At 37.2% G+C, this 21,956-nt stretch overlaps 1 protein-coding gene and 1 non-coding gene across 13 annotated transcripts in view; both read right to left on the bottom strand.

The window, feature by feature from the left end:
- Positions 1-21,956, bottom strand: part of CD36 (CD36 molecule) — a 156,027-nt gene that overhangs the window by 64,577 nt on the left and 69,494 nt on the right. For 6 of the 12 annotated variants that reach the window (XM_084974694.1, XM_084974687.1, XM_084974683.1 and 3 more), the window contains exon 1: positions 2,226-2,328. The exons of the other annotated variants lie outside the window; for them this stretch is intronic. The gene's annotated coding sequence lies outside the window, so the exon portion shown is untranslated. Of the gene's footprint in view, positions 1-2,225; positions 2,329-21,956 lie in introns of those variants that run through there. 12 annotated transcript variants of the gene reach the window in all.
- Positions 1,958-2,140, bottom strand: LOC146400057 (U2 spliceosomal RNA). The gene has a single exon (XR_014816936.1). It is a non-coding gene; the product is annotated as a U2 spliceosomal RNA (small nuclear RNA).

The raw sequence follows: 21,956 nt of genomic DNA on the forward strand, positions 1-21,956 counted from the left end.
GTCGAATTGGAGCTGTAGCCGCCAGCCTATGCCAGAGGCACAGCAATGCGGAATCTGAGCCGCATCTGCAACCTACACCACAGCTCACAGCAACGACAGGATCCTTAACCCACTGAGCAAGGCCAGGGATCGAACCTGCAACCTCATGGTTCCTAGTCGGATTCATTAACCTCTGAGCCACGACAGGAACTCCCTATTTCAACTTTTAAAAATTTTATTATTTTAAATATTTTAAAAAATACTTAATTAAATTATTAAATATAAAAATGGAATATTATATTTAATTTAGTCTATTCCTTCCCCCTTTAAGGACAAGTTGAAAAGTTGTAGGAAAGCATAAGGGAAAGGATAAATATTTGTTAACATATTACATGGATCAGGTGCCATGCTAAATGTGTCCATGTCATTATTCAAGTCTACAAAATATTCTATAAGAAGGTAGTGTTAACCACATTTTTATAGAGGAGATAACTGACAGAGAAAATTAGATAAATGCTAAGATTTCCAATATTAGTATGAAATATATCACCTTGAGTTTATGCATCCAGATGACAACATCAAAGATTAGTAGGAAGACGTAAGAATGCATGATTATATAAAGCATTTTCTTGCTCCTATGTAAATCCTTAACTTTTGTGAATATAAATCACTCAGTAGATTCATTTTGCTTTGCTACTTTGATGTTTCAGAATTATTTTCATAATTTTCATATACACCTTGTAGGTAAAACAACTAGTTAACAGAATTTCTTAATTTAATAACCTATTCTTCCTTGGCACCAGATATTTTTGGGTTCAGAAATTATGAAAACAAACAAATAAACAAAACCCTCTAGCTTCACAGAATGACAGATACATAGAAAAAGTAAAAATTCATATAAAGGATGGTATTATAAATGGAAGGCTTCTGGTACAGTGGAACCTACTGGGCTAGGGGTGGGGGTGGCTGTAAATTGGAAGGAGAGATGACAAGTGTCACAGAGGAACAGATATTCCAAGCTTCTTCCTCAAGCTAGAGTCAGCAAACAATTACCATGCATTGACCAACACAAAAAAAGCATATTGGCTAACATAAAGGCAAAGGATATTTCTTCGTCTTTAGAATGTATAGAAATTTCTACCAGAAGCCAGTGGCTTCAAGTAACAAAATATAAAAAGTTGTTCTGGAAACATCAAAATATTTAAGATTAGAGAAATTCATTTCAAATTAATTATGTATCTGCTATATTTGGGCACTATTTGGGAAAGAAAAATGTAATTTCACCTTAGAACTCAAAAGAAATTTCAATTAAACTGACGAAAGTCCTAGCTTTTCTTACATAAAAAAGTACAAGTAGGAACCAAAAATTCTTCTTCAAAGCACAAAAATTTTAATGTGAAAAAAAAAGGAAAAACATACTAGATGCATTTCACAAATCTCTGTTATGTTACAGATAAAGAAAAGCTCATTTAAATTTAGAAAATGAAGGCAAATATGCTGAATGTTATAAAAACATAAAACTATAAATTGAAGATGATGAAGATTAAAAGTAAAGGTATATATATAACTTTGGAAGCATTCCAATAATTTTTTAAAATCAAAAACTAGTCAGATTAAATATATCAAAAGGTAAGTGTTTAAGACAGTTCATATTTCTTTTCTGTATTAAATAATATAAATTTTCAAAAGATATTAGTATATTTATATGCCTCTTACCATGGATAAAGCATATCATTTTACTGTAAATGTTAGGGTTTAGAGAAAGCAAATATTCATATCCAGGCCGAAGGAAACAAGAAAACTGAGGATGTATAAATACTAATTCACAATAAGATGGAAACTTAAGTACCACATTCTTATTTAAAAAAAATAAATAAACATGGGGGAAATTTAGTTCCATTTGAAAGCACAGAGGAAAAATATTTTCAAATGAAAATTTCCTGGTTCTTCTATTTCTTACCATAAAATATTCTTAAAGTATGGATAGCCTGTATTGTAGCACTTATGTCATCAAAGCTAGCTTTTTAGAAGTACCAATTTCCCTTTAATCTCCTTAATTCCCCTCTGTTTAAAATTTTTTTCACAATCTCAGAATACTCATTTTATTAAACTGGTAAAACAGATACTACACTTGATCTTAGCCAAAAGGCCGAGAAGCGATCAGAATACTCATTTTAAAAGCTACTCTACAGGTGCCACCCAATTACAATGCTTTCTGATCATATTCACTTCCAAGCTCTACTAACCTTATCAGATTCATAGGCAACGTGAGGACCTCACACTCCTTCCAATATGTAACCCTCACTCTGGCCTCTGTCAGGCAGTTTGTTCTGGAGTCTCTCGCTTCTCTATTGCTCAACTGGATTAGGTAATAAGAAGGCGAGTCTTCTGTCCTCTATCCAATAGGTAATTCTCAAAGTCCCTGGGGGCAGGGGCTGGACACTTCATGCCTTGAAATTCATTAAGCTTCAATGTTGAAACCCACAAGTACATGTTCAGGTACAGGGACAACTTTCTAGAATGAGATAACTGAGCAAATAATTGTCTTATTGTAAATATCTCCTGAATGGTGTGTGTGCCCTTTCCTCCTTTAGGCTAAGTATGACCAAAGCTATTTCTGGTGAGTACATTTAAAAGTCATTGAAATTATCTCCAGAATCTATCTGGAGGGCAGGTGACATAGTCTTGTTGTGAGCTGCCTGACTTTTAAAATGATTGCATTACCGTTTTTATTCCTTAGAATACCACTTGGTACTTAATGACATACTAAAGGCTAACACTGAGTGCTTAATGTAAGCTGAACACCATTCCAAGAACTGTATATGTATTATCTAAATTAATCTTCATAACAATGTTTCGAAGTAAGAATTATTGTTTTTCCTAATATTACAAATGGCTGAAGTACTGAGAGGCAAAGGACAGAGAGTTTAAATTGTTCAAGGTCAAAGAGTGCTGAGGTATGGCTCTATCAGTTGGGATGCTTTTGTCTACAAGTAACAGAATAAGCCAAGGAACGTAGGACAATGTATATGAGGACATTTATGTACTGATCAAACAGTACACATTAGGAAATAATTATCAGCTTCCAAAATGCTAGCTTTTTTCCAAAGCAGCCTTTTTAAAATATTGGCTAACTTGTCATCTTGGTAATACAATTATTTGCTCAAATTGCATATGCATGTGTGTGTATGTATTCAATCAGCTCAAAATAAAGACCACTGAAATACCACAAGATCTCCTGTCACCTAGAAGGGTACATTTCTTTAAAGGGAGAATATATTACATGTTAAAGTTTCAAAATCAAAGTTCAAAGTAAAAATCAAGACCAAGTTTCTCTAATCCTGGGAAACAGAACTGTCTATGCTGACAAAGGTAATTTGAAATATTAAGTTAACTATCTAAAACAAAGAAAAGCTACTATGGTAACTTGGAAAGGACTTTCCATTTTTTTTGGCAAGAAAGAACCATCATAGGTGGAAACTTTGGGAATGTCTGTATATTACTGAAATAGAAATGAGCTTTATAGTCACAAGCTCAGGTGTGCAAAAATGAAATTATCTTTTACTGAATTTAATTTTTCTCCAGACTCCATTTTGTCTGATCCACCAATATTTACTACAGTCACTTTTTTTTTTTTTTTTTTTTTTTTGGTCTTTTGTCTTTTTGTCTTTTTTCTAGGGCCGCTCCCACGGCACATGGAGGTTCCCAGGCCAGGGGTCCAATTGGAGCTGCAGACACCAGCCTACGCCGGAACCACAGCAACACAGGATCCGAGCCTCATCTGCAACCTACACCACAGCCCATGGCAATGCCGGATCCCCAACCAACTGAGGAAGGCCAGGGACCAAACCCGCAACCCCAGTCGGACTCATCAACCTCAGAGCCAGGACGGCAACTCCTACTACAGTCACTTTTAAGAAACTTTCCACCTTTGGTATTTCTGTAATTTCAAGTTTAAAATTCAGTTACCTTTTCCTCAATAGATGTTATTTTCAGAGCAAATGAGAACACAGAACATACCCCCTTCTCAACTTGGGGCTATGGTTTTCCTTTGTCCTTGAGCACTTTGCAGGTGATAGCTCTCTTTTTCTTAGCTTTCTTATACAACTTTCAAGGGCCTGAGCACAGGGCAGGGTCCAAGGGGCCCTCCAGAGTCTGCTTCTAAACATAGCTACCTACATACAACACACAGCCCATGAAACTCCACAGCTCTGGTGCCATGATCATTACAGTGTTTTCTGAGGCTATTTCTCCCTGAGTGATACCTCCACTCTGAGAGCAGCACACTTGCCTGTGAAGTGGAAGGGGAGAAAGAACTTACATTCAGGAGAGAGTCTGCATCAGGGCCAATCACAGAAGCTCTCTGGGATTCATTCACATCTAAGCTTCTGCTTGCCTACTTCTATCCAAGCTTATAGCCCTTTTATCATTTTTTGGATGGTATTTAGGATAACTGTTTCAAGTCGATCATAACTATTCCAAGTCTCTATTAAAACTGAATGGTAATATAACATCAGTTCCTTATCTCCACTAAAAGTCCTGCTTCAATTTGCAGCTTCATATCTTGCAGTCCGAAAAGAGGATGAAGGGTATGGGAGAGAAGAAACCACGTGGATTAATACCTCCAATATCATTTTATCATATTATAAGAACAATAAAGGATGGGGAACAAACATAGGAGAGAATTTTAGCTGAGGACTGAATTCCTAAGAATATGTTCACGGAACTCTTGGATCCTTAATCTTCCCTAGAATATTAGTTAAATATAAATAAGTAGAAGGAAGTGGGATTCTCGGCAAATGAAATTAGATAATCACATAAAGCATTTAGAAATGTAATTGCTATGGTTGAAAAAATGCACATGCACGGAAGCTAAGCCTGGTTTGTTGTGAAGGTTTATATCTACAGGTAGAGGGAAGTATATTAAAAAAGGCTATAGGAGATTTAAATGCCTGAGCATAATCTGACAGAAGAGATTGGTGAAGGGAATGACAAGATGATTTTAAGATTTAAAATCATGAAAATCACCAACATTTGAGGAATACCTCCAACTTGCATGAAGACATTTAAAAACATATAAGCAAACAGTAAGAGTGAATATAAGAAAATTGAAGAAAAACATTAAATATTTTGTGATGAATATCCTCTGACAACCAAGAGACAATATTGCATCATGAAACTAGTGAATCAGAAAACCATGAAAATCATAAAAAGCAGACAAGTGAAAGAGAGCAATCTGGAAAATTTAAACTATGATCATAAAAATAACACAAATGGTTGGAAATATCAAAGGAACAGCATCAGAGTACAGAGGAGCCATTAGAGCAGTGTTAGAGTAGCCATTGAACAGATTCAACATTCAAAGGATGGGATTTCTACAGAAAACAAAATAAAATCAGACACAAAGTGGGAAATAGGATAGAATGCATGAATATTTTCCAGAATCAAAAGACATAAGTTTCCAAAGGACAGGAAGCCACTCAACTATAACACATTGGATAAAAAGGGTCACAGGTACGATCTACCTGACTGTCTTTACAGGTATTAAGAATAAACAGAAGGAGTTCCTGTCATGGCTCAGTGGTTAACGAATCCAACTAGGAACCATGAGGTTGCGGGTTTGATCCCTGGCCTCGCTCAGAGGGTTAAGGATCCGGCGTTGCTGTGAGCTGTGGTGTAGGTTGCAGATGCGGCTTGGATTCCACGTTGCTGAAGCTCTAGCATAGGCCGGCAGCTGCAGCTCTGACTCAACCCCTAGCCTGGGAACCTCCATATGCCGTGGGAGCAGCCCTGGAAAAGGCAAAAAGACAAAAAAAAAAAAAAAAAGAATAAACAGAAGATCATAAAAGCTTCTGGTGGGCTTGTCACACACAAATTAGAAAGACAAGACTTTGATTGCAGCACTGAGAATTCAGAAGTCAAATGAGCAATCTCTTCAAAAGTCTTCAAAAATGATTTCTAGCTACTCATCTATGGGCAAACAAAATTTCAAGAATGAGGATAAAGACATTTTAATATATATACCTAAATTGTATTTCTCTTTCTCTCTTTCTTAAGGAGCCCAGGAACCCCCAGAATATAAAGTTCACCAAAATAAGGAAGTAAACCAAGAAATCAGAAGATAGAGGATTAAGGAAATAACTGATATGGCAAATGAGGGACACAGGGAATTTCTAGGAAGAGCCAGAAGGAAGTTTAAAGGCAAGAAATATGTCATAGGTCAAGGGGAAAAAATCCCGCAATAGTTAGTATAAGACCAGTAGGACAGAGAATTTAAGGAGGCAGTTATCATCAGGAAAACATAAATTATAACAGAAAGCAAGCACTCACTGTATATTTCTTGGCTCTGCTGCTCAAAAAATGTATAATAATAATGTAAACTGTCAGCGAAAAAAAGGAATACCCATTGCGGCTCAGCATGTTAAGAACCTTAGATAGTCTTTGTATGGTTTTGGGTTTGATACCTGGCCTGATTCGGAATTGCTGCAAGCTGAGATAGGTTGCAGATGTGGCTCCCATCTGATGTTACCATGGCTATACTGCAGGCCGACAGCTGCAGCTCCAATTTGACCCTTAGCTTGGGAACTTCCATATGCCACAAGTGCAGCAGCTGTAAAAAGAAAAAAAGAAAAAAAAAAACACATCAATTGGGTTGGAATGTTTGAAGTATGTATGTGAATATGGTGGGTAGAATGGTATTGTATGTGACACTGTAAAAGATCCTCCTCCTGCACATGAGGAAATTATGTAAAAGAAATACTTTAAAAAAAAAAAAAATCAAGGAGTAGCACTTTAGGTATGTAATATAGAAATAGTTCAGTCTTCTCCTGCAAAGAAACATGGGGAGTGGGAGAAGGTGGGAAAAATAGGGCAACTGTTCTTTATTTTTAAGCTTTAAAACACTATTTATCTTTTTTACGTAATAACAAATATTTTTTGGATAACTAAATATATTTTTAAACAAGATTAGACTTGAATTGAGCTGTGCTCAATTACTGCTTACCAACATTTTACTCTTTTTTCTCCTACCTTGTGACTCCTTTACTCTTTTTGTTTTGTTTTACTTTCTTCATTTCCCTAAGAACTTCCCTGGAAACATTTCTCAGGATCCAACTTTATTTTATACTTTACTGAAAAAATGAGGCCGTGTACTGTATATCTCTTAACATTTCTCCAAAATACAGCTCGCACTTCATCCAGGTACCATAAAAGCCTGCTTTGGAGTTCCCATAATGGCTCAGTGGTTAACAGATCTGACTAGGAAACATGAGGTTGCAGGTTTGATCCCTGGCCTTGCTCAGTGGGTTAAGGATCCAGCATTGCTGTGAGCTGTAGTGTAAGTTGCAGATGTGGCTCAGATCCTGCATTGCTGGGGCTGTGGCATAGGCCAGTGGCTACAGCTCTGATTAGACCCCTAGCCTGGGAACCTCCATATGCCACAGGTGTGGCCCTAGAAAAGACAAAAATAAATAAATAAATAAACATAAAAACCTACTTGGAATCCTTAGCTCTTGTGAAAGGTTTTTTCAGGTGTGGATATTTGTTTAAATTCATGTTTCTGGGAGAGGGATAGATGTAGAAATTTCTATAACTTTCATTTTTCTTAAATCACTTCTGTGTAGTCTAAGAATTTATTGAAGTCTTTATAATTAGTTTTTATATAATTCCATAATCAGAGAGTCAACACAAAAAGTGTAATTCTTTGTTTGAAATTTGACCAAGGTATCATAGCCAGTAGCTTACCAGCTCCTAGTCACCTACCCTGTAAATCTAGAAAATTTTTCTCCTATTGAAATTATCTTCATTTGTCAATCATAAAAAAAATATACTTGGGAAACTTTAGTGTAATAATATATACCCAAAAAAGCAGGAAACAAAAATACTTGGGAAACTTTAGTGTAATAATATATAAAAAATAATTGGGAAATGTTAGTGTAATAATATATACCCCAAAATGCAGGAAACAAAAAGCATAGATTCAGATAATAGGTGATCAAATAAACCTAGTGCTGGAAAATTCTTTATAGATCAGCTGGTACAACTTCCTCATTTTGACTGAGGAGCAGAGATGTGATGTTTGAAATTAATTTTTCACTATCACAGAGAGTAAGAAAACAGACACCAAGTTCATCTCTCTCAGGCTTGAAATCCAAAAGGGATATTAAGAATAATTTAAATGATTTTTCTTATGAAGAAGTAAGAATGTTCCAAATGGGTCAAATATAGATTAACTTTAAAATCTTAACCATAAGATAATTTTGCACCCATTTTACAGTTGGGGAATCTGATTCACTGAGAAGTTATGTAATTTATTCAGGGTCACAAAACTAATATGTAGCAGTTAAAACTTGTACTTGAATCTATCCAATGCTATATAACCTCTGGTTTCTACATGCGGGAACTACTATCAAGAAAAACCTTTCAGTAAAACTATCGCTATTTGCAGATGACATGATACTATACCTAGAGAATCCTAAAGACTCTACCAGAAAACTGTTAGAGCTCATCCATGAATTTGGCAAAGTCGTAGAATACAAAATTAATACACAGAAATTGACAGCATTTCTAAGTCTAAACAATAAGTGCTGGAGAGGGTGTGGAGAAAAAGGAACCCTAGTACACTGTTGATGGGAATGTAAATTGGTGCAACCACTGTGGAAAGCCGTATGTAGAGTCCTCAGAAAACTAAACATAGAACTACCATTTGATCCAGCAATCCCACTCCTGGGCATCTATCCAGAGAAAACCATGACTTGCAAAGACACATATACTCTGATGTTCATTGCAGCAGTATATATAATAGCCAAGACATGGAAACAACCTAAATGTCCATCAACAGAGGAATGGATCAAGAAGATGTGGTACATATACACAACGGAATATTACTTAGCCATTAAAAGGAACGAAATACTGGCATTTTTAGCAACATGGATGGACCTAGAAACTATCATGCTAAGTGAAGTCAGCAATACAATGAGACATCAACATCAATGCTTTCACTGACATGTGGAATCTGAAAAAAGGACAGACTGAACTTCTTTGCAGAACAGATACTGACTCACAGACTTTGAAAAACTTATGGTCTCTGGAGGAGACAGTTTGGGGGGTGGAGGGATGTGCTTGGGCTGTGGGATGGAAATCCTGTGAAATTAGATTGTTATGATCATTGTACAACTACAGATGTAATAAATTCATTTGAGTAATAAAAAAAAGAAAAGAAAACAAAAGAAAAACCTTTCATGAGATGGGATTAAGATGGCAGAATAGAAGGACTGGAGCTCAACTTCTCTCCTAAAAACAACAAAATTTACAACCAAATGCTAAGCAATCTTCAACCAAATGGACTGGAAACTTTCAAAAAGATATCCTACTCCATAAGACAAAGAGAAGGCCACATCAAGAGGTAGGAGGAGTGATTACAAGATATAAGCAACCCCATACCTACCGGCTGGGAAGCCCCACAGACTGGAATGTAACTGCTTCACAGCGACTCACCTACAGAAGTGAGAGTTCTGAGACCCACATCAAACTCCCATGTGTGGGGATCTGGCACTGGGAGAAAGAGCCCCCAGAGCATCTGGCATTGAAAGCCAGTGGGTCTTGCACACAGGAGCTCCATGGGACTTGGGGAAACAGAGATCCCATTCTTAAAAGGTGGACATAGACATTCACATGCACTGGGTCCCAGGGCAAAGCAAATTCTCCATAGGAATCTGGGGCAAACCTGACTGTAATTCTTGGAGGACCTCCTGGGAAAACAGGGGTGAATGTGGCTTGTTGTGGGGATGGACACTGGAAGCAAAGCTCTTGGGAATATTCATCAGTGTGCCTTTCTCTGGAGGTGGCCATTTTGGGAAAATCTGGCCCCACCCATCAGCACTGAGAAGCCCCAGGCCAAACAAAAATCCAGGTGGGATCACAACCCGCCCATCAGAGGGATAGGAATCAGCTGCCTTTTGGAGGCTGACTAAAGACCCCCCAGGCACATGGCCTCCTCTAATCTCACCCACCAGAGGGATAGGAATCAGCTCCACCTACCAGTGGGCAGGCATCACTCCCTCCCATCACGAAGCCTACAGCAAGCCCCTGTACCAACTTCAGCCACAAGGGGGGCAGATACCAGAAGTAAGAGAGGCTATAGCTCTATTATCTATAAAAAGGTCACCACATCAAAAACCTATAAAAATGAAAAGACAGAGAACTGTAACTCAGACAGGGAGAAAGAAAAAACCCCAGAAAAGTAGCTAAGTGATCAGGAGATTCTCAGCCTCCAGGAAAAAGACTTTGGGCTGTTGATGCTGAAGATGATGCAAGACATTGGAAACAAACTGGAGGCAACGATGAATAATTTACATGAAACACAGCAAAGGGATACAAGATATAAAACTTAAACAAGAAGAGATGCAAAATACAATAACTGAAATAAAAAATTCACTAGAAGCAACCAACAGCAGAATACAGGAGGAAGAAGAACGAATAAGCAAGGTGGAGGACAGAGTAGTGGAAATCATGGATGTGGAGCAGAAAAGAGAAAAAAGATTGAAAACAAATGAAGAGAGTCAACATCTGCACTATAGGGATGCCCGAAGGAGAAGAGAGAGAGAAATGGACAGAAAATATATTTGAAGAGATAATAGCCAAAAACTTCTCTAATATGGGAAAGGAAACACTCACTCAAATCCAGGAAGCACAATGAGTACCATATAAAATAAACCCAAGGAGGAAGACACCGACACATATTAATCAAACTGACCAAAATTAAATACAAAGAGAAAATCTTGAAAGCAGCTAGGGAAAAGAAACAAATAACATATAAGGGAACCCCAGTAAAGTTATCGGCAGATTTTTCAGCAGAAACTCTGCAGGCCAGAAAGGAGTGGCATGATATACTTAACATGATGAAAGGAAAAAACCTCCAACCAAGATTACTTTACCCAGCAAGGATCTCATTCAGATTTGAAGGAGAATCAAAAGCTTCACAAATAAGCAAAAGAGAAGAGAATTCAGCAACACTTAACCAGCTTTACAAAAAATATTAAAGGAAATTCGCTACACAGAAAAGAAAAGGCCACAACCAGAAATGAAAATACCACAAATGACAAGGCTCACCAGTAATGGTATATATACAGTAAAGACACGAAATCATCCATGCACAATTATGCCACCAAAATCAGAAACCTTGAGAAGAGGAGAGTATAAATGCAGGACAGTGGAGATGCACTTGCTATTAAGAGACCAACAACTTAAAACAATGTCATATATATAAAACTCAAATACAACACTAAAGATAGTCATCAAACCACAAGAGGAGAGAATGAGAGAAGAAGGGAAGAAAAAAGAGCAACAAAAACAAATCAAAACAATTAACAAAATGGCAATAAGAAAAAACACATCAATAATTACCTTAGGAGTTCCCGTCGTGGCGCAGTAGTTAACGAATCCGACTAGGAACCATGAGGTTGAGGGTTCGGTCCCTGCCCTTGCTCAGTGGGTTAACGATCCGGCGTTGCCGTGAGCTGTGGTGTAGTTGCAGATGCGGCTCGGATCCCACGTTGATGTGGCTCTGGCATAGGCTGGTGGCTACAGCTCCGATTCAACCCCTAGCTTGGGAACCTCCATATGCCATGGGAGCGGCCCAAGAAATAGCAACAACAACAACAACAACAACAACAACAACAAAGACAAAAAAGACAAAAAAAAATAATTACCTTAAATGTTAATGGAATAAACGCCCCAACCAAAAGACATAAACTGGCTGAATGGATCCAAAAATAAGACCCATATCTATGCTGTCTTCAATACACCTACTTCACTTCTAGGGACACATACAAATTGAAGGTGAGAGGATGGAAGAAAATATTCCATGTGAACGGGAATCAAAAGAAAGCTGGAGTAGTAATACTCATAACAGACAAAATAGACTTTAAAATGAAGAATATTTTAAGGGACAAGGAAGGTCAGTACTTAATGATCCAAGGATCAATCCAAGAAAAAAATATAACAATTTTAAATATCTATGCACCCAACATAGGTTCACCACAATACATAAGGCAACTGCTAAAAACCTTAAAAGGAGAAATCAACAATAACACAATAATACTGGGGGATTTTAACACCCCACTTACAGCAATGGACAGATCAACCAGACAAAAAATCAATAAGGAAACACAGGCCCTGAATGAAGCATTAAAACAGATGGACTTAATAGATATTTATAGGACATTCCATCCAAAAGCAACAGAATACACATTCTTCTCAAGTGCACATGGAACATTCTCTAAGATTGATCACATCCTGGGCTACAAATCCAACCTCAGTAACTTTAAGAAAAGTGAAAACATATCAAGCATCTTTTCTGACCACAATGCTATACAGCTGGAAATCAACAAGAAGAAAAAAAAAACTGCAAAAAACAGAAACACGTGGAGACTTAACAACATGCTACTAAAAAACCAATAGATCACTGAAGAAATCAAAGAGGAAATTAAAAAATACCCAGCAGCAAATGACAACAAAGAAACAACACTCCAAAACCTATGGGATGAAGCAAAAGCTATTCTAAAAGGAAAGTTTATAGCAATACAAGCCCACCTCAGGAAACAAGAAAAAGCTCAAAGCAACAAGCTAACTTTACATCTAAAGCAGCTAGATAGAGAGGAACAGACAAGACATAAAGTTAGTAGAAGGAAAGAAATCATAAAGATCAGAGCAGAAATCAATGAAATAGAAACAAAGAAAACCATAGAAAATATCAATGAAACAAAAAGCTGGTTCTTTGAAAAGATCAACAAAATTGATAAACCCATAGCCAGATGTATCAAGAAAAAAAGAGAGAATACTCAAATCAATAAAATTAGAAATGAAAAAGGAGACATAACAAGGGACATCACAGAAATACAAAGGACCATAAGAGACTACTATATGCAACTATAGGCCAATAAAATGGAAAACCTAGAAGAAATGGACAAATTCTTAGAAAAGTACAATCTTCCAAGACTAAACCAAGATGAAATAGAAAAGATGAATGGACCATTCACAAGAACTGAAATTGAAACTGTGATTAAAAAACTTTCAACAAACCAAAGTCCAGGACCAGATGGCTTCACAGTCAAATTCTACTAAACATTTAGAGAAGAGCTAACACTTCTCCTTATGAAACTATTCCAAAAAATTGCAGAGGAAGAGATATCCCCAAACTCATTCTATGAGGCCACCATCACCCTGATACCAAAACCAGGCAAAGATACCACAAAAAAAAAGAAAACTACAGGCCAGTTTCACTGATGAACATTGATATAAAAATCCTCCACAAAATACTAGCAAACTGCATCCAACAATACATTAAAAGGATTGTATATCATGATCAAGTGGGATTTATCCCAGGGATGCAAGGGTTCTTCAATATCCACAAATCCATCAGTATGATACACCACATTAACAAACTGAAGGATAAAAACCATACCATCCTCTCAATAGATGCAGAAAAAGCCTTTGACAAAATACAACACACATTTCAGATAAAAACCCTTCAGAAAGTGGGCATGGCAGGAACCTACCTCAACATAATAAAGGCCATATATGACAAACCCAGCTTACATCATTCTCAACGGTGAAAAGCTGAAAGAATTTCCACTGAGATCAGGAACAAGACAAGGATGTCCTCTCTTGCTACTACTCTTCAACATAGTTTTTGAAGCCCTAGCCACAGCAATCAGAGAAGTAAAAGAAATAAAAGGAATCCAAATTGGAAAGGAAGAAGTAAAACCATCACTCTTTGCAGATGACATGATACTATACCTAGAGAATATTAAAGACTCTACCAGAAAACTGTTAGAGCTCATCCACAAATTTGGCAAAGTAGCAGGATACAAAATTAATACACAGAAATTGATGGCATTTCTATACACTAACAATGAAAGAGCAGAAAGAGAAATTAGGGAAGCAATTCCATTTACCATCACATCCAAAAGAATAAAATAACTAGGAATAAACCTACCTAAAGAGACAAAAGACCTGTACTCTGAAAACTATAAGCCCCTGATGAAAGAAATCAAAGATGACACAAATACATGGAAAGACATACCATGCCCTTGGATTGGAAGAGTCAATATTATCAAAATGACTATACTACCTAAAGCAATATACAGATTCAATGCAATCCCTATCAAATTACCAAGGACATTTTCCACAGAACTTGAACAAAATATTTTAAAGTTTGTTTGAAAGCACAAAAGACCCAGAAAGCCAAAGACATCCTGAAAAGGAAAAACAGAGCTGGAGGAATCAGGCTCCCGAGCTTCAGACTACACTACAAAGCAACAGTCATCAAAACTGTATGGTACTGGCACAAAGACAGACATATAGATCAGTGGTACAGGATAGAAAGCCCAGAATTAAACCCACACACCCATAGCCAACAAGTCTATGACAAAGGAGTCTAGAATATACAATGGAGAAAGGACAGTCTGTTCAATAAGTGGTGCTGGGAAAACTGGACAGCCTCATGGAAAAGAATTAAATTAGAACACTCCCTAACACCATACACAAAAATAAACTCCAAATGGATTAAAGACCTAGATATAAGACCAGACACTATAAAACTCTTAGAGGAAAATATAGGCCAAACCCTCTCTGACATAAATGACGGCAACATCTTCTCAGATCCACCTCTTAGAGTAATGACAATAAAAGCACAAAAATAAACAAGTGGGACCTAATCAAACTGAAAAGTTTCTGCAAAGTAAAGAAAACCCTAAACAAAATGAAAAGACAACCCACAGAATGGGAGAAAATCTTTGCAAATGAATCAACTGACAAGGGATTAATCTCCAAAATTTATAAACACCTCCTACTGCTCAATACCAAAAAAAACAAACAACTCCATAAAAAAATGGGCAGAAGATCTAAACAGACAATTCTCCAAAGAAGACACACAGATAGCCAAAATACACATGAAAAGATGTTCAACATCACTCATTTTTAGAGAAATGCAAATCAAAACCTCTATGAGGTACCACCTTACACTAACCCGAATGGCCATCATCCAAAAGTCTACAAATAATAAGTGCTGGAGAGGGTGTGGAGAAAAAGGAACCCTAGTACACTGTTGATGGGAATGTAAATTGGTGCAACCACTGTGGAAAGCCGTATGTAGAGTCCTCAGAAAACTAAACATAGAACTACCATTTGATCCAGCAATCCCACTCCTGGGCATCTATCCAGAGAAAACCATGACTTGCAAAGACACATATACTCTGATGTTCATTGCAGCAGTATATATAATAGCCAAGACATGGAAACAACCTAAATGTCCATCAACAGAGGAATGGATCAAGATGTGGTACATATACACAACGGAATATTACTTAGCCATTAAAAGGAACGAAATACTGGCATTTTTAGCAACATGGATGGACCTAGAAACTATCATGCTAAGTGAAGTCAGCAATACAATGAGACATCAACATCAATGCTTTCACTGACATGTGGAATCTGAAAAAAGGACAGACTGAACTTCTTTGCAGAACAGATACTGACTCACAGACTTTGAAAAACTTACGGTTTCCAAAGGAGACAGTTCGGGGATGGTGGGATGTACTGGGTTTGTGGGATGGAAATCCTATAAAATTGGATTGTAATGATCATTATACAACTATAAAGGTAATAAATTCATTGAGTAATTAAAAAAAGAAAAAGAGGAACCTTTCATGATGCATCCTCACTCAGCATTTTTTGGAGAAATTATAAAAAGTAGAGACGATGCCAAGCTTTGGGTTAAAAGGGGAAAGATGTGCAAGAAGTCATTTATTCATTTGAACACTTAAAGACTTTGAAATTGGTACTGGGATACTAAGATGAATAACATAGGGTCTTTAATAGATTATGGTTTTATTGAGAGGAGATAAACTATAAAATAATGGAAGGGCTTCAATGGATAAAAATTTTTTTCTAATCACACAGCTAGGAGAAAGGCTGGTATGAGCAAAAAGAACAGCATGCATAAGTTCAGAGGCATGAGGGAATGATGTATTTGGAATACCACAAGATTGGCCTTTAGCGCAGTAGCAATAAGCGAGAAAAATGGATGGAGACCAGATGGTAGAGTCCCTTGCACAGTATTCTAAGGAATTTTATTTCACGAGGAAAAGAGAATCCTTAAGTAATTATAAATAGGGGAAGTGATAGCTTAAGAGTGTTTTGTTTTTTTTTTCTTTCTTTCTTTTGTTTTAGGGCCATGTTTGGGCACATTGAAATTTCCAGACTAAGGTTTGAGTCAAATCTGCAGCTCCCAGCCTACATCACAACTTATGTCAATGCCTGATCCCTAACCTACTGAGCAAGGCCAAGGATTGAACCCACATCCTCACAGACACTATCTTGGGTTCTTAACTTGTGGAGAGACAATGGGAACTCCAGAGTGTTCACTTATAATTTTTTTAAATTTTTATTTTATTTTTTCCTTTTTAGGGCTACACATGTGGCATATGGAAGTTATGAGTCAGGGGTTGAATAATAGCTGCAGCTGCTGGCCTGTGCCACAGCCACAGCAACACAAAATCCAAGCCTTATCTGTGACCTACACTGCAGCTTGCTGCAATGCAGGATCCTTAACCCACTGAGAGGGGCCAGGGATCACACCTGCATCTTCATGTATACTAGTCAGATTTGTAACCTACTAAGCCACAATGGGAACTCCCAGAGCATTCATTACTAAAAGCAGTAAGTTGGAATGAGATTCCACATACAAGAGTAATAAAATAACACTGGAAACACATAGGATCTGAATTAAGACTTGTATGCAGTCAAACGAAGAGCAGGTGGACTCATTTTAAATAGAGTTTGGATTAGTTGATACATGGGTTGAGTTCGAGGTGGCAGCCATGGCAAAGAAGTCTGTAAAACTGCAAAGAAAGTCCTAACAGCCATCATCAAGAGTGAGAGAAATACACTTGCCAGGCCTTATTTTTGTTTGTTTGTTTCTGTGGGTTTTTGTGTGTGTTTGTGATGGTGCTTTAGAGCATGACACAGGGTAGAAAGAGGGGAAGTAATAGAAACTGGCTAAGAACTGAAGTAGCAGTCCCAGGAAAAGGAGAGTCAAAATGCTAAAGGCCAAAGGAACTGAGGAACACAGCACCTGTTTTATATTGGCTCTGGGTGAAGCGACAAACATAGTATTTGCTTTGCAAACAGCAGAGCAGATAACAATGGCACTCACATACTTCATTGATATTAGGAAGTATTTAATCTTCTCATTTCTCATTTTCTCCACTTCACATTCCAGGCTGGGATTTGTGGAATCAGGGCAGCACTCAGCATCATGGGAGTTGAGAGAAATATGAACGGGGATAAAGGAGGGGAACAAAGGTCGAGAGATGGAGGGCTCTGCTACAAATGGCCATGGAGCAATAAGCAGGATACATCAATCATTTGATTTCCTTAGTCTGGTCAGTAATTGGACCTTGTCAGGAAGAGGCAATGAAGAAAGTGATTATATGAAGCTGCTTTCTGTTGAACATGTTTATAATTTAAATTGTTTGGCCAGTAAGTACGTTAAATATAAATGCATTGGGGCAGTTTAAGGAAGTATAGGATAAAGAGAGAAGAGAATCTAAGCCTAAAGCCAGTGGGAAACAAATGTTCTGAGTACTTTAAAACCTTTACTATTGTTTGCCCCCAAGGCTGACATGCTCTGGAGAAACAAGGATTAGATGTAAGCAAAAAAAGAGAAAGCTGCCGTTTTATTTGGGTATTAAGTCACACAAGAGCTCTTTTAAGGGTATCTGTAATGTGTAACGAGAGTGCAAAAACACACCAACTGCAGAAATATTTTGGTAAGAAAACTGATTGACTCTAACCCTCTTTTATTTTCATTTTCAAATAGATTCAAGCTATTCAAATAGGCACACAAAATACTCCCTTTTACCAACACAAAGAACAGTAATAAATGTTCATCTGCAGCCAACCTCCAGACAATAATATTAAAGAAGAAACAATCCAAAAGGACATTATGCAAATTTAAGCCCTGCATAAAACAGAAGAACCAACTCCCGAAAATATTAATTTTCCAAGTAACCAATGGATATTGATTGATATTATTCCCCTTTTATTAGTGTTAACAAAGAACTAAACCTGTTACTAGGATTCTACTATAATTTAATTATTGAACCATTCATATTTAAGAATCCAAAGTGGTTCTAAGAGGCTTGAATTAAACCAAATCTAGGCCTGTGATGGGCATCTGTAATCTTTGAAAAGATTTAAGCCTTGTCTAATTAAAAGTTAAAATGTTTAACTGGAACTTCACATTCTCAATTTCATTTTCCTGTTCAGTAAATTATTATTTCTGTCTCACATAAAATATAGCTACAAATTTTGCTTGAAAATAGGAAAGATGAAATAAGGATCATGCAAAAGGGTAAACATTATGAAGAAAGTTAAAAATTAGCGTCTTTATTTAGAGCATTTCTTCAAAGGTAACTAACAGGAAAACTCTATGAAGTTCAATCAAAACAGCTTCTGTTATTAACAAGACAATAGGATAAATAAAACAGAGTTGGAAAATAAATAACTCTTTCTTTTGTATTGCCATTATTCTATTTTAAAACCAATCAAAAAAAGATGAAAAAGGTTAATCTTATGTGTAGGACAGAAACCTTGACTTTATTATATGGCTGTTGTTTAAAAAGCACATATGTATGGAGTTCCCATCGTGGCTCAGTGGTTAATGAACCTGACTGGCATCCATGAGGACGCAGGTTCGATCCCTGGCCTTGCTCAGTGGGTTAAGGATCCGGCATTGCTGTGAGCCATGGTGTAGGTCGCAGACATGGCTCGGATCCCGCGTTGCTATGGCCTTGGTATAGGCTGGCAGTTATAGCTCCGATTGGACCCCTAGCTTGGGAACCTCTGTATGCCACAGGTGTGGCCCTAAAAAGAGAGAAAGACCAAAAAAAAAAGGCATACATGTGTAAGTTGAAGAAAGTGGTATATTTAACAATATTTCAAATATCTTAAATAGTACATTATAGAAAGATAATTTTTATCATGTGTGACTTTCAGAATTGAGCATAATTTATACAGCCTTATTACATCTCTGCCTTTTCCCAGAGCCCCACCCTGGAACATTTCTACAGACTTATAATAACCTACAAAGAAAATGATTAGCATAGGACATTTGTCAATATTTCTACTCATTTTAAGTCCACATGTTACTTAAATGTTGAACGTTATTCAATCATGAACTTGAATCATTTACTAGATGTTCTTTTCTTTAAGCAAGACTTATGTTAATAATAGTCTATCATAATCACATAAGTAAAAAGAAGCTAATAAATTTCCTAAACAATTTATGCGCATTATAGTTACTATAGATTAATCTCTTCCTTGTGTGATTCTTATTGATCATCATATTGCTAACGTAAGAGGAGTGAAATCTTGTGTTAAAATACTCCATGTGTTGAACATAGCACAGGCCTTAGGGAGGAAATTACAAAGAAACTCTATTAGGATTTTATCACCAAAATTATGCAAAGAGGATTTCATGGAAGTAGGTTTAATTACTGAAGAAACAAAGAATTTTATCATGAGAAAGAGGAAACATCCCCTGATATCCAGGACCTGGCTGAGTGCTATCTGTTTAGGCCTTGTTTTCTCTGAACACTGGCCTGGCACTCACGGCCTGGCCCTCACGGCCTGGCCTTGGTATCCTCTTGTTGAGCATAAACAATTTCATAGAACATCAGCTCTAGACCAGGGCACTCTATGATAACAAGGAATCAAGATAAAAATAAGAGTCTCTGTAATTGTGTCTGAAAACAGACCAATTATGAGTGTTGTCTAGGCCACAGATACCACATGCCCCTCTTTTCCAGCTAACATGGGCTACTCCTGCTTCATTATCAAGCCAGTTTCATCTCCCCTCTTTCTAGGTATCGTTTATTAAGGCACTAAATTGTAATATTATCCTACTTCCTGACAACATTCAGTTCAGGACAAGTTCTACTTTCTTAAACCTTCTCCTCAAATCACTCAACCAAAGTTCAAATTCTCTAAGAGATTCTTTTTAACACTTACTGAACAAGTCACTCTTGGTTCCCTATGCCACATACCTCCCTCGTTGTAATAAATAATGAACTCAACTTTTCAACCACAGATGACTTCCTGGTGGTCTTTGGCTAAAGGACATGGACAGTAAGAAGGCAACTAAAAAGCTTGACTCCTCATTCCAGTGTTGTCCGGAGAAACTGACATATTTGATAGCATAATTCCCCAGAATTTTAAAGAAGAGTAATTCAAACTTCAAAGAAGAAAAATTAGATGATGTAGTGACAAGGAATAGATGACATTATTAGAAGGTGCAGGAGTTCCCGTCATGGCTCTTTGGAAATGAATCAGACTAGTAACCATGAGGATGCTGGTTTGATCCCTGGCCTCACTCAGTGAATTAAGGATCCAGTGTTTCTGTGAGCTATGGTATAGGTCACAGATGCAGCTCGAATCCCCTGTTGCTGTCCATAGGCCAGTAACTGTAACTCCAACTCAACCCCTGGCCTGGAAACTTCCATATGCTGTAAGTGTGGCCCTAAAAAGCAAAAAAAAAAAAAAAAAAAAAAAATTTAAATTTTTTTTACAAAACAGAAGATTCACAAAAAAACACTGAACAATTTTGAAGTTAGAATCCAAGGCAGGGCAGGGAGAGGAAATTGATCAGCTGAAGGACCATGAAACATTTAAGAGCTTTATAACCCTATTTCAAAAGTATCTAGAGGAGAACTTTAAGTCTGAATCAGAAAATGTCAGCCACTACATTGAAGATAGTCTACTATTCTTATATATCTAAAAGAGTACATAAAAACAGAATAATATCATTAGGGAACTAGTGACCCTCCCAGTCATCAGGATAAGAGTAGATAAATTTTAAATAACTTCTTAGAAGGGATTAAAACAAAGTCTGTATTTAGAAAGGATTAAAATTTTACGTAATCAGTGGGGTGGGAAGAAAAAGGTACAAATGTAAATTGGGAAAACCATAAGAGTTATGTTGACAATAATGATGAAGATAATTGTAACAACAATATGATTAACAATGAGTTTCTTAAAAGAGTACTGAGTTAAGGCATTATAAGTACTGAGTTAAGCACTGCTGTTCCGCACCCCATAGGCCTGCAAGCCCTATTTGTGCCCAGCCTCAAGACAAAAAAAAAAAAAAAAAGCCCAGAGTCAGTGATGGAGACATCAATGGTTTAATGATGGGGGACTTTACATGTCTGAAGCAAAGTCCTGGAGTAACACCTGGCTCATGTGTGGCAGAAAATAGGGCAGGCCATGTCAGTAGTCTTTGCTGGCAGTGGGGATGGGACAGTGTGGAGACAGACAGATGGAGACAGTGGTTACCAAATGATGTCAGGATGATTCATCAGTTACCAAGGCAAACAGCAGAGGAGCACATTCCTCCCTGCCCTTTGATAAGTTATTTTGGTAGGTTCTGATCTGAAGATTAGAATAATCACTAACTAGGGCCAGGAGCAAGTATGTAGGCATTTAACTGGGTAGGGTCTATGATTAAGAGGGATGTTTAGTCAGGGTGTAGGTAAGGCAGGGACTGGTTGAACAGGGGATGTACTGAGAGCAGAAGAACAGCCATCTTGAGTGTCCTGATTATCAAACATTCCTGGTTATTCTCATATACACCAATTTTTTGAGATCTACTGTATTAAATCCAATCTTATTTAAACAGCTGTTAAAACTGAGCTGAGTGTTATGATACTTCTTACTCTCTAGTTTCCAGCACTTACTCGCCAGTCCTTGTTTTCCAAAAGAAGGAAGAATTTAAAACTAGATCAGACTCTCCTATCATGGTGCATGTCCTTCCCTAATCTTATCTTGCCCTCTACCTCTTGCCTATATAGCAAGCACCTGCTGGGCAGTCATGCCTGCAACATGAACCAATACCTCATCTGGCTCCCTTCGCCACTAGA

This window comes from Sus scrofa, chromosome 9 (assembly GCF_054392235.1).
Source record: "Sus scrofa isolate SSC_HxYL_T2T_F1_AM1 chromosome 9, Sscrofa_HxYL_maternal_Yorkshire_Landrace_v2.0, whole genome shotgun sequence".
NCBI classification, from domain to species: Eukaryota; Metazoa; Chordata; class Mammalia; order Artiodactyla; family Suidae; genus Sus; species Sus scrofa.